Source organism: Euphorbia lathyris, chromosome 10 (genome assembly GCF_963576675.1).
Source record: "Euphorbia lathyris chromosome 10, ddEupLath1.1, whole genome shotgun sequence".
Classification (NCBI taxonomy): Eukaryota; Viridiplantae; Streptophyta; class Magnoliopsida; order Malpighiales; family Euphorbiaceae; genus Euphorbia; species Euphorbia lathyris.
In genome coordinates, this window is record NC_088919.1 from 16,430,648 (window position 1) to 16,443,892 (window position 13,245).

Consider the following 13,245-nt stretch of genomic DNA (forward strand, 5'->3'; position numbering starts at 1 on the left):
ACTCTTATCATACTCAGTTGCTGATATTGTAAAAGGTTTGAGGCTCTACCTTTAAAGAGCTCAGTAGAGGATTCGAAATCTCAGAACGTGTTCCGAGGACAGGACGTAGGCTTAGAAGAAGCCGAACCTGGATAAATCTGCTAAGTGAAGTATTTCTTACCTTTAACTCCTTATTTATATTGCTTGCTTAAAATAACCAAAAACTGACCAAGTAAAGAGGTCAAGTTGAGTTGTGCGCGTTGAACGTCTGAGCTCAGGAATAGACTCTAAGTGCTATCTCCTGACTCAAGCTAAGAAACTGACCTAGTCACCAGTTGACTAAGCCAGTATCTTGCTGTTTACTCAGCGCCGCTGTTAAAACCTTTTTCCTTAGAAAAAGAAGTCTGCCCTAATTACGAAAAAGTTTAAATAGTTCCTAACCCCCCCTTGGAACTATACTTGCAACCCTACAAGGGACCAACAAGTGGTATCAGAGCTTAAAAGCTCACTCTAAAAGGTCTAACAACCTTGAGCTGATCCCTACCATGGGCAAAAACAGCACTCGGTTTCTCCCTGGAAACCAAACAACTCAAATACTGCCTGAGGGGCTGTCCATTACTAGGCCTCCCCTATTCTTCGGGTCAAACTATACCTTCTGGAAGAATAGGATGAAAAACTTCATCCAGGCTACAAACATGAGTGCCTGGCTATCTATAGTCCAAGGCCCATTTGTACCTGTCGAGGTTGTGGCTGGCCAAACAGTTGTAAAAGCTGAGGCCAAATGGACAGAGGATGATCTTAAGAAGCTCCAAAACCATGCTTCGGCTATCAATATGCTTCACTGTGCGCTCGATGCTGCAGAATATAATAAAATCTCAGGTTGTGAGTCGGCACAAGAGATCTGGAGAAAGCTGGAAGTCACCTACGAGGGAACCAATAAAGTAAAAGAGTCTAAGGTGAATCAGCAGATGAGACTGTACGAGCTGTTCGAGATGAACAATGATGAGGGAATTTCAGACATGAATGCAAGGTTTACCAACATCATTAATGAGCTCAAGAGACTTGGGAAAATCTTCACTGAGGAAGAACAAGTTAAAAAGATACTCATGAGTCTTCCTAAAGACTGGCAAGCAAAGAAGACAGCAGTTGAGGAAGCTCAGGATTTAACCACCTATAAATATGACGAACTCATCGGTTCATTGCTGACCCATGAGATATCCATGAAAAACTTTGAGGTGAAGGAAAAATCTGAAGACAAGAAGCAGAAATCCCTTATCATGAAAGCTGACTCCACTGACGGGAGTTCAACTGACGATGAGGAGATGGCTATGTTCACAAGGAATATGAAAAGACTATTCAGGAAGAGTGACAAATACTCTAAAAAGCCTTACAGAAAGTTTGATAAGTATAAGGCTGACTCAAGTGACAGCAAATACAGAAAGGACAGCTCAAAGCCCATTACATGCTTTGAGTGCCATCAAACTGGCCATATTAAGTCAAACTGCCCCACGCTGAGGAAAGACAAGAAAAGTGGGAAGAAAGCAATGGTGGCTACTTGGAGCGACAGCGATGAGTCTTCATCTACAGAAACTGAGGCCACCGAGTCAGCGAAGATATGCTTCATGGCTGACGAACTTGCTGAGCCATGCGTCTCTGAGCATGCTGACCTATCAGAAGATGAGGAGCAATCAAATGAGGTAAGCCTGAGATGTGCCGAGAAGTCAAAGATGTGGTATATTGACAGCGCATGCTCAAGGCATATGACGGGTGATGAAACTCAGTTCATCACGTTTGAGCGTAAACGAGGAGGGAGCGTAAGTTTTGGAGACAACAAGAAGGGTAAGATAGTAGGGTCAGGAACCATCAGAGGTAATCCTACTATTGAATCTGTCTCCCTAGTCAGCGGACTCAAATATAACTTACTCAGCGTAGCTCAGCTATGTGACAATGGGAGAAAAGTTATATTTGATGCTACTGGATGTAAAATATACGAGGGTAAAACAAATGAGTTAATATTAACTGCCCCTCGAATAGATAATGTCTTTATGCTAGATTTAGAGAAAAAGTTTTCAAAAACTGTGTGCTTAGTATCAAAGGAAGAAAATTCCTGGCTATGGCACATGAGACTTGGTCATGTAAGCATGGACCTCCTGGCCAAACTAGCAAGAAAGCAATTGGTTGAGGGACTGCCTGAACTTAAATTTCAAAAAGATCAATTATGCCACGCTTGCCAAGCTGGAAAACAAACCAAACAATCTTTTCATAGCAAAACTATCGTCTCAACTAAACGTCCGTTAGAGTTACTACACTTGGATCTCTTCGGTCCAGTCCAGCCGCTGAGTCTGGGTGGAAGAAGATTTTCCTTGGTCATTGTAGATGACTTCTCTCGGTATACGTGGGTTATCTTGCTGACCAGCAAGGATGAGACCTTTAAGACATTTTCAAATTTGGTTAGAAAAATTGAAAATGAAAAAGACCTAAAATTAGCTCACATCCGTAGTGATAACGGTGGAGAATTCAAAAATCAAAAGTTTGTTGAATTCTGTGAAGCCAGCGGCATTGACCATAATTTTTCTGCTCCTAGAACACCTCAGCAAAATGGGGTTGTAGAAAGGAAGAACAGAACTCTGGTTGAAATAGCCAGGACAATGCTGGATGAGCATAGGCTTCCAAAGTATTTTTGGGGAGAGGCTGTTAACACAGCATGCTATATTCTTAATAGGGCTCTAGTTAGACCTATACTCAAGAAAACCCCCTATGAACTTTGGAAAGGACGAAAGCCAAATATTGGATACTTTCGTGCCTGTGGCTGTAGATGTTTTATTTTAAATACCAAAGATAGCTTAGCAAAGTTTGATTCAAAAGCTGATGAGGCTATCTTTTTGGGCTACTCAACAAACAGCAAAGCATACAGAGTTTTTAATAAGTGAACTCAAGTTTTAGAAGAGTCAGTACATGTAGAGTTCGACGAAACTGACCCTGCAGGTAGATACCAGCCGCTGACCGAAGATGATCCACACTCAGTAACCACCGCTGACCAAGAACCAGCTATTGAGTCATTCATGAAAAGGCTGACCAAGAGTAAGAGTGAACCTAAGATTACTTTTACTGACCCATCTACTTCTGCAGAGATTGTTGAAACAGAAACAGCACAAGACATAAATCTACCCAAAGAAATAAGGATTCCAAGAGGGCACTCAGAAAGTGCAATCCTTGATTCTGCTGGGAATACCCTGATGACGAGGAATCAACTCAGGAAGTACCTCAGCAATGTTGCTTTCGTCTCAGTACAAGAACTGAAGAATTTCGCTGAAGCTGAGTACGATGAATTCTAGATGATCGCAATGCAAGAGGAGCTCGATCAATTTAGAAGAAATGATGTATGGGAGTTAGTGCCTCATCCAAAGAGTCAAAAGACCATCGGAACAAGATGGGTCTTCAGGAACAAGATGGATGAACAAGGAAACGTAGTCAGGAACAAAGCAAGGCTTGTAGCTCAGGGCTACAGTCAGCAAGAAGGTATTGACTACGGTGAGACCTTTGCCCCAGTGGCAAGGCTAGAGGCAATTAGAATTCTATGTGCATATGCATCTTACATGAACTTTAAATTATTCCAAATGGATGTCAAAAGTGCATTTCTTAATGGAGTTATAAATGAGGAGGTTTATGTAAATCAACCTCCAGGTTTTGAGGACCCTAAGTTCCCAAACCATGTTTACAAACTCAAAAAGGCTCTGTACGGCCTCAAGCAAGCACCACGTGCTTGGTATGAGAGGCTGACCAGTTTCCTGCTGACTAGAAATTACGTCAGGGGCAAAGTTGATACAACCTTATTCATTAAGAAAAAGGGTAAAGATACCCTGCTGGCCCAAATTTATGTTGATGATATAATATTTGGTGCAACTAACGAATCAATGTGCAAGGAGTTTAGCAAACAAATGCAGACTGAGTTTGAAATGTCCATGATGGGAGAACTCAACTTCTTCCTCGGTCTTCAAATTAAACAAGGAAAGAATGGCATCTTCATCAGTCAAGCCAAATATGCCAAGGAGATATTAAAGAAATATGACTTGGAGAATTGCAAGCCAATATCCACTCCTATGGGCACTGACACTGTCCTCTGCGCTGACGAGAATGGTAAGTCAGTAGACAGCAAATTATATCGAGGTATGACAGGCTCTCTACTTTACTTAACAGCCAGTAGACCGGACATTCAGTTTTCAGTATGCTACTGTGCTAGATATCAATCTAACCCTAAGGAATCTCATTACATTGCTGTAAAAAGAATCCTTAGATATTTGCAAAGCTCAGTGAACGCAGGTCTGTGGTATCCAAATACTCATGATTTTACACTCATCGGATACACTGACGCTGACTATGGACGGGATAAGCTAGAACATAAAAGCACCTCTGGAGGATGTCACTTCTTAGGAAGCTGTCTTGTATCCTGGTTCAGCAAAAAGCAGGCGTTAGTAGCCTTGTCTACCACTGAAGCTGAGTACATTGCTGCTAGTCATTGTGTTGCTCAAGTCCTATGGATTAAGCAACAGCTTGAAGACTATGGTGTTCAAACGAAGACAATTGAAGTCAAATGTGACAACAAAAGTGCAATTGATCTCTCAAAGAACCCAATTCAACACAGCAGAATGAAGCATGTCAGCATCAGACATCACTTCATTAGAGACCATGTACTTAAGGGTGAGATCAAGCTGACCTTTGTCCCAACGAACGAACAGCTTGCGGATATCTTCACGAAGCCACTGGCCCATGAGCAGTTCAGCATACTGAGAGAAGCAATTGGTATGTTTAATCCTCTTCAGTAAATTCCTGTGCTAAATGAATATGAATGCTGAGTGAATTACTATGTTGAATGATTGATTGTTTGCTGAGTAACTCATCGAAACAGACTGAACATCAAATACTGAGTAAACTTGCACACTGAGTAAATTAGTTTAAACTTAAACTTAAAAATCATCCCTTTATGCAATACTGACCACTCAGAATATCAAACGCTTAGTATTCTACACGCTGAGTGTTAGATCCGTTAGAATGAATGCAATAGCACGCGTATAGCCCTAGGATGACGTATTCACCGTATGTGTCATAAATTCCAGGATCTTTGTCGGTACACAATCCCAAGGCAAAGCTGACACATGGATTTGATTAAATCCACACCGCTCATTTCTTCTATAAATAATGGGTAATTTCCCATTTTTTATTCTTTACGCTTAATCAAATTCTATGGCAAAGAAACTTTCTCTCTCAAGATCCTTCTAAACCTTCCCCATCCTTGAAAATGACTAAGATATCCTACAACGTCTCCGGTGCCGGCCACCAAAAGACTAACTCCGATGAACCTACTGGAAATCCTCCTACGCCGAGCATAGGAAAAACTGGCCAAACCTCTGGTCAAGGAAAGACTGTGAAAGTCCGAACCTACTCCAAAGTTTTTGAGAACGTACGAGAATGGAAAGTTGAGCCCTCCAGATGGGTCTCAAAACACTTCGCACAGAACGAACAACCTTTCTACGAATGGATTTCACAAAACGGATGGACGGAGCTGTTTTCGGTTAGGGATGAAACCTATCCTGACCTAGTGAGGGAGTTTTACCACAACCTCAAAGTTGCCAATGACAACACTGACTACCTGTGCACTGAGGTGAAAGGCAAAACCATCTTCATCAACCCTCTCTACATAGGAAATCTTCTCAAGCTAAAAACTGAGGGAGCAAGGCTGAGAAGATCGGGAGATCAGGACAAAACTAACTATGCACACAACTTTTGCAAACCTGAGGGTCACTCAGGAGAAGTGTCAGCTTCATCAATGGGTCAGCACCAGAAAATGGCTCACTACTTGCTGACCTATTTCATATACCCCAAGATCAACTGCACTACATCAGCAACCAATTTCGAGCAGTGCTTTATATGGCACATGCTGACGTACACCCCCATCAATATGCCGATCTTTCTCGTTGCTGGGTTCCTTCGAAGCACTGGCACGATGCGGCTTGGATCACTCATCACCAGAATCCTCATTGACTATAAGGTTGATCTTGAAGGTGAGGAGAAAAATCGAGGATCTGAGATAACAGCTGCCTCGCTGAGGGCATTGAAGTTTGGACAGCCCTTGAAGAAAGGCAAAGTTGCTGCTGCTGCTGGCCAAGCTGAGGGAACTGCTGAGCCTAAGAAAGGGTGAAGGACTAAGGCCCCAGCTTCCCGCAAGAGGAAAACTACTGAGACTCCTACCAAAAACGTTGATTCTCCTTCAAAGAGGCAGAAGTCAGCTGGTAAGTCAGCTGAGAAAAGAAGCAGGCAAGGTGAGCCTGGAACTGAGGAAGCTGCTGAGCAACCTCAGAAGAAGCAGAAGTCTTCAACACTGACTCCACTGAACGCCATACCTATGGACTTCGTTGTACCGGGTGACTCTCACTTCACCCAGTGTCAAGGTACAGAAGCTGAGCATGATGAACATGAGGTTCAACTAGATGATCACTTCATCTCTCAAGTTGAGGAAGAACTTGATGGTGACAGTACTGAAGAAGAAGAAGAAGAAGAAGCCAGTGGTCAGGATGACGCTGAGGACTCTGAGGAAACAGCCAGTGAGATTGAGGTTGAGCATGCCGATACTGAGTTGGCTGCTGGAGTTGAGCAAGTACTCGACCAACATACTGTTGATCCAGCTGAAGAGCAAGCTGACCAGCCTCATACTGAGCAACAAGAATCTTCCCCGTCTCACTCAGGAGAACCTAATCATACTGTCACTCCACCTCGGAGAAGGCGAAAGTTGGTCAAGGCCAGTGAGAAGCTAGACAGTGAACTTCCTGTGCAACTACCAACTCTTCCTGACTTTGTCGTCTCAAAGACAACTAAGGACCCTTCTACTGTCAAACTCAAGTTTTTCAAACGCCAATCCACTTCCACTACATCGGCGGTATTAGAAAAGCAAGCCTCTGTTTCTTCTCAACAGGAACATGCCGACCCCAATGCTTCTGCAACATCAACCAGTCAGGTTGAGTCGTCTACTGTTCATGCTATTTCCTCAAGCATGGTGCTGACTCCACACACCTCTGCCGTCAGCACAGACAGTATTCGCATTACACCTTCTGCAACTCAACTCTCTGCCGATCAATCAACTATCCCTAAAACTCAAGTGCAGATTGAGAATACTATTCCAGTCACTGACCTGGTAACTCCTTTCATTCCTCTTCCTTCCGGTCATACCGATATCCCTGAAGGTTCCCAAAGCCATCTGAATGCCACTGAGTCCGGCAAAAAGATCATTGACTCAGTACAAGCATTAATCAGAGACCTTCAACATTCCACTTCTCCTGCTGATGGCTCTTCAATTCTTGAGACCACCCAGCTTTCCCAGGTCACTCAGCTTCTCAACGAAGTTAAGGGACTAAAGGATCTGTTGAACGTCATCTTATCCTTCCAAGCACAGCAAGCTAAGCAGGATTCAATTGCCAAGCTGGCTGAGATCCAGCTGACAACCGTGCAACACCTGAACTCTCTCCATCAACAAGTCCAAAAATTATCAGCTGTGAACACTGACTATGCCACTTCATCTGAAATCAAAATGCTCTTTGCTCAGCTTCATACTGAGCAACTTAAGACCAACGAGCAAATGGTGTCGTATAGTCAGTGCTTAGTAGAGCAAATTGGTGAGGCTATAAGGTTGCTTAATCTGAATAAGCAAGAGATGGATACTGATGCAATGAAGTAGAACGAGATGATGACTCTCGCACAACAGACCTTTAATCACATTCGTCATAACAACATCCAATGTCAGTATTACGACACAGCTCTCTTAAAAACCTTCCACCAAATCTTTGCTGGCCTTACTGAAGCTCTTATCTGGCAAGGCAAAGCTCAAGCATTTAGCATCAATATGCTCAGTGCTGCTGATCTCAAAGTACCCAAAGAGGTCTCAGCTGATGGAGTTGCCATTTTTGATGGAGTAAATGAAAGCGCTGAGAAGCTTAAGGAGCTATCCCAAGAACTGACTCGCGCTGTATTAACTGATGCTTTCAGACTCCCTGAAGTTGACAAAACGGGGGAGAAAGAACATGCAGCAAGAGCTCAGCATGAGCGAAGTCAGTCATCGCATCACAAGAAAAAGAAATAGATAGGCTAGCCCAGTTTTAGACTGAGTCACTTGTAATCTAATTCTATTTGCCTTATCTATAAAAATTTTGCTGTGTAATTACTGACTTCTATCTATATATCATATTTGCATCTCTTATTCAAATCCTGAGTTATAATATATGTTATTAAGTACTGAGTCATTATGTATCTTCAATTAAATCAGCCATGTTTAATACTTGTAACATTTATTGACTAAATGATATGCTGATAACATGTTTGACATTGACCTATGTGTTTATAAAACATTCTGATAAGAACTCATTGAACGACAAATTACTCAGCGCGCTCTATATGACTAAAACTTCCGCTTAATACTGAGTAAATAGAATATGTTGATATAGCTGACCTATATCTGAAAACTGACCTTAGACTTACTCATTTAAACCTTTAAATGTTTTGAGTAAAACTAAGTCAGTAGCTCAACCCTTACGGGGGAGTTTTCTCAATTATACTAGGTCAACTATTATGGGGGAGCTCATACTGAGTTCCTCGCCGAATAGTTTTGCCAACATTAAAATGGAGGAGTTTGTTGAAACACCTTTCCACATAATTTTGATTTGACAAAATTGTTTAAGTATAATTTAAAATACATATTCTAAACACACTAAGTTTAAATGCTTTGATTTATTCCACTAATGTGTTTGTTCAATGTTGAGTTAAAACTGTTATAAGACATAAGGATTAAAAGGCCCAAGCCCAATACGGAAGCCAAGGCCCAAGTCAAACAACTCAGTACAACTCGGCCCGCGTGTGTCAAGACGTTGCGGTTTTGAACAAAACGCAACTCAGCAAACGGAAGGATCTAGAAGACCTTCGGGAACAACTTCAAGATGAAGCTGCTGAGTAGTCTCGACAAAGCGTACAAGACAGCAGCTGGCAAAGCAAAACTTCCAGACAAAGTATTTCCCTTTTGGGCAAAGTTCAGACGACACAGTATGCTGTCCAGTTGACTTTACCATAAAAGGAGAGACAGTCTGCTGAGGTGACCGAGGACAGAAGATACACAATTCTGATTGGCCGAGAGCTCTGAGCAAGTCAGGATGACAACGACATGTAGCCGTTTCCCTCCAACGGTTATTTCGAAATTCGAAATGACCGATGCCCAGACGTCTCTATAAATAGTGCCATCAGAAGCGTCACTCAATACAGAACTTAATCAAGACATTACGCTGACCAAATTTCTACAAGTTCTACAAGCAAAGAAGCAAAGAAAAATCGTACACTACAATTCTTATATCTGTGTAAAAGTCTAGAGTGATTGTTTCAATCGTCTAAAGTGTCTTAGCAAATCTTTGTATAGGACAAAACACTTATCATTTCTAGAGATAGAAAGGAGAGGCTGAGTACTCGGTTTTAGTACTCAGCGAGAGATTAGGATTGAGTAGAGGTATAGAGGAAGGTACTCTTGTCATACTCAGTTGCTGATATTGTAAAAGGTTTGAGGCTCTACCTTTAAAGAGCTCAGTAGAGGATTCGAAATCTCGGAACGTGTTCCGGGGACAGGACGTAGGCTTAGAAGAAGCCGAACCTGGATAAATCTGCTGAGTGAAGTATTTCTTACCTTTAACTCCTTATTTATATTGCTTGCTTAAAATAACCAAAAACTGACCAAGTAAAGAGGTCAAGTTGAGTTGTGCGCGTTGAACGTCTGAGCTTAGGAATAGACTCTAAGTGCTATCTCCTGACTCAAGCTAAGAAACTGACCTAGTCACCAGTTGACTAAGCCAGTATCTTGTTGTTTACTCAGCGCCGCTGTTAAAACCTTTTTCCTTAGAAAAAGAAGTCTGCCCTAATTGCGAAAAAGTTTAAATAGTTCCTAACCCCCCCTTGGAACTATACTTGCAACCCTACAAGGGACCAACATTTCGTCGTTACTGGCGGCCGACCAAAAAGAATGATGAAGATATGGTATACTGAACCATATCTCAGAAACGAAAACTCTTCATCAATGATAAGGTTCAAAGCCATAAGGAAATTTTTTATTAACTATGAAATTTTCATTAGACTTCAATTTTGGCATAGAAATACAATATATTGTGACAATAAGTCAATACTTATATCTTACCAGTAAATTCAATATTTGGTAGAGAGTTCAGAATGGACTAGTATCTAATGAGTATATTATTAGGACAAACTAGATCATCGCGGATCCGCTCAGTTAATAATAATTATCTATGGTCTTTCATGAGCATATTGCTCATTTGGGTGTTGTATTGCTTAAGAATATCTGAGTTCAGTGTGCGTTTGTATTTTGGATGCTTTTTAGTTTTAGACAAACTTGTTTGCTCAGTACCTATTGTAGTTAATAAAGTTTTGAAGTTTATTCCATTATGCAAGTGTTATTGTCTTAATCTCACTAAAGTAGGACTAGTCCGAAATAGGCATGTTGAGATTACATTATATGTAAATTCCATGCTACACATCCATACCTAATTCATGTCATTTGATTTTGCTAATATATGTGATCATTGTTGGTGAGGTCACGCTAAAGATTGTTGAAACACCTTTCCACAAGATTTTGATTTGACAAAATCATCCATGATTAAGAGACAATCAAATTTAAGTGCTTTATTTTAATTGTACTAATCTGTTTGTTCAATGTTGAGTATAAATATAAATATAAATAGATATAAAAGTAAAACATGACAAAGTCAACATGAGATGACAGAACAAGCTAAGTATAGAAGTCTCATGATCAAGTTGAGTAGAATCGAACTCAGCATCAAAAGATTGAGGTTTATAGTCCAACAGAGCTAAGTAAGATAGAACTCAGCATGAGAAGCCGTCAAAACAATTGTCTTACGAAGTTGAGCCAACTAAAAGTGAACTCAGCATGGAAGTTGCCAAAGACAATGAACAAAGCTGAGTGAATCTTCAGGACAGCATAAAAGAGTCATTCACTAGAAGACAATAATTGCCATCCCTCTGCGCCAATAATTGATTCCTTGGAATAACGCAAAGGACACATTCCGAGATGTATGGGTCAATGGATTATTGGTAAAGGACAACTGGCACAAAAAGACAAGTCTGCAAGATAATGACAAACCTGGCATCTGAAGAAATCAGAGGAAAATGATTGGCCTGAGAATTCTGAAGCTGACCGGAGGCTGTCTCCTAAAAGAGCCGTTTTAACATTAACGGTTACATCATTTCAAAATGATCCGATTCCAGATTTTCTCCTATATAAGGACAATCAAAATCCCTGGATCATTGCCGATTGACAAAAACAAAAAGTACAAGAGAGAAAAGATACAAAAGCACTTAGATACAAAAAGAGATCTTACACCCATCTTCCATTCTTTGTGTAAATGCTAGAGTGATTACTTGTAATCTTCTAAAGTGTTCTTTATTTGAAAAGGAACAAGTGTTTATCAATTGTAACATTGAGAGCGTGTAGAGCACAAACCGATTACAAGGCAGTTGAATATGCAAGAGTACCTTCCTCTATTCGTCTACTCAACTCCTACTAAGTGCTACAACCCAGCACCTAGATTTCTCTACCACTGAATGTTTACAACCAAACACTCAGCACAACGCTCTCAATGTTACAATTGATAAACACTTGTTCCTTTTCAAATAAAGAACACTTTAGAAGATTACAAGTAATCACTCTAGCATTTACAAAAAGAATAGAAGATGGGTGTAAGATCTCTTTTTGTATCTAAGTGCTTTTGTATCTTTTCTCTTTTGTACTTTTCTTTTGTGAATCAGCAATGATCCAAGAAGTTTAATTGTCCTTATATAGGGGAAAATCTGTGTTGGATCATTTTGAAATGATTTAGCCGTTGATGTTAAAACGGCTCTTTTAGGGGACAGATTCTGGTCAGCTTCAGACTGTCCGGCCATTCCCTTCCTCTGTTTTCCTTCAGACGTCAGGCTTGTCTTCTTACGTCAGGCTTGTCTTTTTGTGCCAGTTGTCTTTTACCAATAATCCATTGACCCATACATCTCGGAATGTGTCTTCTGCGTATTTCCAAGGATTCAATTATTGGTACAGAGGGGCGGTAATCATTGTCTTTTAGCGAACGAGTCTTTCATGCTGTCTTGAGGGATCACTCAGCTTCGTAAGACAGTTGTTGTTGCGGCTTCTTATGCTGAGCTTTATTTCGCTTTTCTTTGTTGGGCATTTATGTCTTTGTCTTTTGATGCTAAGTTTGATTCCACTCAGCTTGATTTGTTCATCTCATGCTGACTTCGTCCTGTCTTGCTTTTTATATTTATCTTTATTTATATTTATACTCAACATTGAACAAATGGATTAGTATAATTAAAATAAAGCACTTAAATTTAATTGTCTCTTAATCATGGATGATTTTGTCAAATCAAAATCTTGTGGAAAGGTGTTTCAACAAACTCCCCCATTTTGATGTTGGCAAAATGCATAATTATGGAACTCAGTTTTGAAATTCCCCATGATTGATTTATTTTACATATTTCTGAAATTGCTCCCCCGTAAGGGTTGCATCTGTTAATTTACCTCTTAAACCTTCTAAGATTTATTTGAGACAAACTAAGAATGTGAGTACTGACTAGATTCAGTTCTAATTTATTTGGAGTCTAGGTCTGCTTTCAGAAATGCTTGAATACTCAGTTTGATTTATTCATTGTTATGTATACTGAGTATTTGTTTGTTCAATTTGCTTATGTTAATGTGCATTGATAAGCATGGCATTTGGACAGAATGAAAGACAAAGTTCATTGGATAATGAGACATACAAAATATTTGTGCCTACAGAATAGAAAATCTTAGTTTCACTGGTCTCTCTTCTTTAGATTCACTTGTGCTTCATGCACAGCCTTACCCTTTCCTTTCACACCCTTTCCTTTCTCTTGGCTCCCTGATGTACCTGCCCTTTGTTGAGTTCCATCTTGAGTTCTCTCCCCTGTTTTGCCAGCATCGGGTTATAGACAAAGGTATCATTTCTCGCAGCAGAAGATAGAACATTTGAATAGCGCTGTAATCTCTTGGTGCTTTCACTCAACCCATCAATCACAGGAACACTATCATCTCGAATGTGTCGAGGAACTAGTATGGACCCAGTGATCAGGCTGATAATGCACTCATGGGACTTACTAAGCCAAGTAAGAGAGCTGGTAATCTGAGCAAAGGATTGATGA